Source organism: Myxine glutinosa, chromosome 7, assembly GCF_964187855.1.
Source record: "Myxine glutinosa chromosome 7, kmMyxGlut1.1, whole genome shotgun sequence".
Classification (NCBI taxonomy): Eukaryota; Metazoa; Chordata; class Myxini; order Myxiniformes; family Myxinidae; genus Myxine; species Myxine glutinosa.
Window position 1 is genome coordinate 49,993,028 of NC_136267.1, and position 5,000 is coordinate 49,998,027.

The 5,000-nt window shown below is 45.1% G+C and overlaps 1 protein-coding gene across 4 annotated transcripts in view; it reads left to right on the plus strand.

Annotated features, from left to right (window-relative positions):
- LOC137431219 (NFX1-type zinc finger-containing protein 1) overlaps window positions 1–5,000 on the plus strand; it is a 161,976-nt gene that overhangs the window by 18,686 nt on the left and 138,290 nt on the right. The window lies entirely within an intron of this gene.

Consider the following 5,000-nt stretch of genomic DNA (forward strand, 5'->3'; position numbering starts at 1 on the left):
TCCCCCTCCAGTAGCTGAGCGGACTGGTGACCAAACAAATTGCTCTGTCTTACAAACAGAAATCGTAACCCCGGCTACGCAGAGATCTGCAGCCATTTGCCAAAGCACACATAAAGAAAGTAAGCACCAGTCTGCTCGTGAGTGTGTACCAGAGTACCCAACGAAATCTCAGGAGATGCATACAGAGGAGCTTGTGAGAGCTGCAAGTAAAGCCCAAGATCCAGGTGGGACATTATCAGACCTGTCAGAGTCTGAGGACGAGGTGGAAGTGACTGAGCTGTCACAGTCATCAGCATCTCAGTCACAGATACCCCCCCAACACATCGTGTCGTTTCTAGCCGAAACGTACAGACAGCGTAACATAGTCATTAAAGACTATTTTGCCGATTTGGTTGCATTCATCCACACTGCAAAATCCATAATTAAAACGCCTGAACAATTTGACCTGAATAAGTCACAATACCACAGGTTAAGAAAATTCATCACACGTGCAGGTGTAGAGTGTTCCCAGCCACAGGCTGATTTCATCAATACAGGATGAAAACTATAAAACTTGCAACTTTAAATATTAACGGTGGTGGTGCTAGCCACCTCCGCCAGGTTCAAGTAAAAAACATATTTCAACGGAAAAAGGTGGATGTGATCTTACTTCAAGAAACTCACATCACACCAAATGTGGAACATAACTGGCATCAACTTTTTAAGAGCCAATGCTATTTCAGCAATTTATCAGCTTCATCTGCTGGAATCGGCTTCTTGCTGAAGCCAGGCCTCGTGTGTGAGTCATGCCATTTTCAGGAGGTAATAAATGGTCGGCTTAGCTCTCTCAAACTAGTAAGCCATAACTTCCATTACACCATTTTTAATGTGTATGCGCCAAGTGATAGCGTAGAGCGTAAGTCCTTCTTCACCTCAATGATAAATCACTTAAGATCGGTTGATTTTGATCATTGTGTGTGTGTCGGAGGTGATTTCAATTGCACCTTCGACCCATCGGTTGACAGAAACTCTGTCGAACCCCATCCTGAGTCCCATGTACACTTATCCAATTTTTTTTAGCACAATGGGCTTCGTTGATGTTTGGCGGTTGCACCACCCAAACACATCCCAGTACACCTGGTGTCGATGCGCCAATAGTCGAGTATCCTTGGCAAGGCTTGACAGATGGTACATCAACGTACCCTTTAAAAATACTGCGGTTTCTTCAAATCTTTTTCCTTCTGTGTTTTCAGACCATCATATGGTAACCCTAAACCTTTCCTTTCCTCAACCCGCAAATAGGAGCGCTTATTGGAAGTTTAATGTTAGACTTCTAGAAGATGGTATGTTTAAAGAAGCCTTTCGTGTTTTCTGGGCAAGTCTAGTAGCAAAGAAATCTTCCTTTTCTTCATCCAGCATATGGTGGGATAACATGAAATCTCAAATTCGGGTTTTTTGTCAATGTTTCCAATCACACAGCACAAACGACAAGCACTTTACAATGGCCCGGTTGGAATTGGATATTCTACAATTGGAGAGTAAATTGGCTCATGAAAACAATGACGCCAATTACCGGTTATTGCTTGTAAAGAAAGCTCTTTTAAGGGAGTTAGTTCAAGAGAAAGCAGCCGGTACATTAATTAGACTTAGAATACAGAATGTAAAATTATCAGACACCCCAAACAAGTCTTTCTTTCATTTAGAATCCTTAAGCAAGCCATCACGGCTAATCTCTTCTGTTTTGGACTCAAGAGGCAACGTTGTTGTCAACGAGGGTGATGTTAGACTAAACATTATTGAATTCTATACAAAACTTTTTGAGGAGCAGACTGTTTGTAATGATACAATGATGGATTTAACCTCTCACCTCCCCTCCCTAACTGAGGCTCAACGGTTGGAGCTTAACCTACCAATCACCCTCCTTGAGCTAACCTGTGCTCTTGCTGCCATGGATTCAGGGAAAGCTCCGGGTATTGACGGTCTACCTCCCGAATTCTTTCTGACATTTTGGGACCTTTTAGGCCCTGAGTTGCTGAATGTTTTGGACACTTCTATACAGACTGGTATAATGCCGCTGAGTCTAAGAAGAGCCGTAGTGTGCTTGCTCCCGAAAACTGAAGATCCCCGACTTTTGGTGAACTGGCGACCGATCTCCCTGCTGTGCACGGACTACAAGCTTTTTTCAAAAGTACTAGCTAATCGACTAAAAAAGGTTATTGGCGATCTAGTACTGCCAGAACAGAGTTACTGTGTTCCTGGAAGATCCATCCATGATAATATTTCTTTAATCAGAGATCTCATTGATGGTAACCGTGTTAAAGAAGACTTTGGAATGATGTCGCTTGATCTTGAAAAGGCATTTGACAGCATCGACCATAAGTTTATGCATCATGTGTTACAGGCATGCGGCCTCGGAGCAAACTTTCGTTCCTACATTTCCTTGCTATACACAGATGTATTTAGTTTAATTAAGATTAATAATGTGCTGGCTCCCCCCATCAAGGTTCGGAGAGGGGTTCGGCAAGGGTGCCCAGTCTCTGGTTTATTGTTTGCTCTTTCTTTAGAGCCTCTTCTCAATCTACTGAGAAAGAAGATTTCTGGAATAGCACTTTCTCCCATGAGTGCACCGCTAACCCTATGTGCTTATGCGGATGACGTCTGCATCTTTGTAAAAGATAAGGATGATATTGATATCCTTGTGAGTGCCTATCAAAGTTTCACGCTGCCTCCTCTTTAAAAATCAATTGGAACAAGAGCAAGACGTTATGGATACCCTCCCCCTATCGCAACCTTCTTCAGCCTGTACCACAGCCGCCCCCATCCCTCCCCGCAGGGTTGCTGTGGGGAAGTGAGGGAATTAAGTACTTGGGCATATTCCTTGGTTCCCCACAGTATGCTCAGAGAAATTGGGACGGGGTAATTGAGCAAGTGGGAGAAAGATTGAACCGATGGAAAAGGGTTTTACCTCATTTGTCCTTCAAGGGCCGTGTGCTAGTGATCAACAACTTAGTTGCCACAATGTTGTGGCATAGGTTCATCTGCCTGCAACCGCCGGAGGCCCTACTCAAAGCAGTCCAGGGCAAACTGGTGGACTTCTTCTGGGGAGGCTACCACTGGCTACGACCCGATGTGATATGTCGCCCCTCGGCTGAGGGTGGCCACAACCTCGTCGACATCAAAGCCCGCCTAATGGCCTTCCGGCTGCGGTCCATTCAACGTCTCCTCTACATGGAACATCTGCCAGGCCGGCTCCCTGCACGCCTTGTACTGCAGCGAGCGGGTAGGCTCGGGTACGGGTTTGAACTTTTTCAAATGAACCTCCAACATGTCGACATATCGGTTCTCCCTGCTTTTTACCAAAGCCTCTTAAATGCCTGGCAGAGTCTTTCTGTGAGTCGTCAGGCGGACACATATGTAACGAAAATGCTGGCACACGAGCCTTTGTTCTATAACCCTCTCTTTCCCGACATTCCAAAGAGTCGAGATTTTTGCCAACACTTTATAGCAGCTGGTATCGTGAAGGTGCGGCATCTCCGACATGACTCAGGGTATGGTTGGAAATCCGTAAGTGAAATCGCCGACCTAACAGGGATTTGGTCCCATAGGATGATTGCAAAAATTTTGAGGAAAATGATTCAGGTGGGACGGCAACTTGGCCTAACTTGGACTCGAGGTACAGAAGAAGATCTAAATGAGCCGACAGTGCCTAAATTGATTGTTGAACCCATTCAAAACGATTTGCCCCCTGTTAGCGATGGGTCAAAGCTTTTCCAGACAATGGACAGCAAGGGCATCTACAAGATGTGCCTCAAGCTGTTAAATGGGAACCCTTCGTTAAATGGAGTTACCCGATGGAAAGGATTGTTACCCGGAGGACCCCCCTCCGAACCTATCTGGGAAGCCATGTATAGTGAGCCCACATCCAAAAGAACAGGTGATCTCCAGTGGCGTTTGGCCCACTGGATTGTTCCCTCCAACACGTTTATTAGACATTTTTCTCCTGTATCTGTTTGTTGTCCCTTCTGTACAGTCAATGAGGACTTGTTTTATGCATTCATAGACTGTATCCGATTATTTCCTTTGTTTCATTGGTTGAATTACATTGCACACGAAATGCATGTTACTTTTTCTTTGAGGAATTTCGTCTTTGGTTTTGCTCCTAAACAGAATCCTGCGTCTAAACTGTTTAGTTTCCTAATAGCAACTGCGAAACTTGCTGTTTATTTGACGAGAAAAGACAAACTATCTGGCAAACCGATAGAGCACTGCAATATTATGTTGTGTTTGAATGCATTAGTCTCAGCAAGATTGAAACTGGAATTTACCCTTTCCAACGAGGCCGGAAATTTTCAAAACTTTTTTTTTTTTTTTTTTTTTTTTTTTTTTGTATACAAGATCGAGGCTCGTGAAAGAGCGAACATTAATCACACAGAAAGACAAACAGACACATAAAACAAATAACATCGGGAGCGGTAGACAAGATGGGGAGAGAGGGGGAAGGACACAAACACAACATTTGAGAGCAGGGACCGAGAAACATGGAGACATCGAGAGATCTGTGGGAGGGAGAGGGCTTTGGGGGGGAGGCATGTGAAGGTGGGGAGGCATGTGAAGGGGGGGAGGCATGTGAAGGGGGGGGGGGGTGGGAGAGGTATAAACATATGGACACTGCCAGGATTTCCAGGAAATAAGTTGGAATTTCAAACAAGGTGGATCTGGGGTGAATTAGTGGGGGTAGAAAAGATCAAGGTTATGTATGGGGGAAGATAAGAGATGGTGGTGAACAGCTGTTTTAAAGACCTGGAGGGAGGAGAGGGATTGAAGGGAGTGTGGGAGTTTGTTCCACAGGCGGGAGAAAAGAGGAATGAAAGAGTGAAGGTGAGCAGAGAGCCGAGATTTCGGCAGTTTAACCATCAGAGGGTTGCTGGCAGATCTTGTGCGACCTGTAGGAATATTTGGGGGACAGAGCACAGAGAGAGCTGGGGGAGCAAGGCCGGAGAGGAGTCGGTAGAAGACAGAAA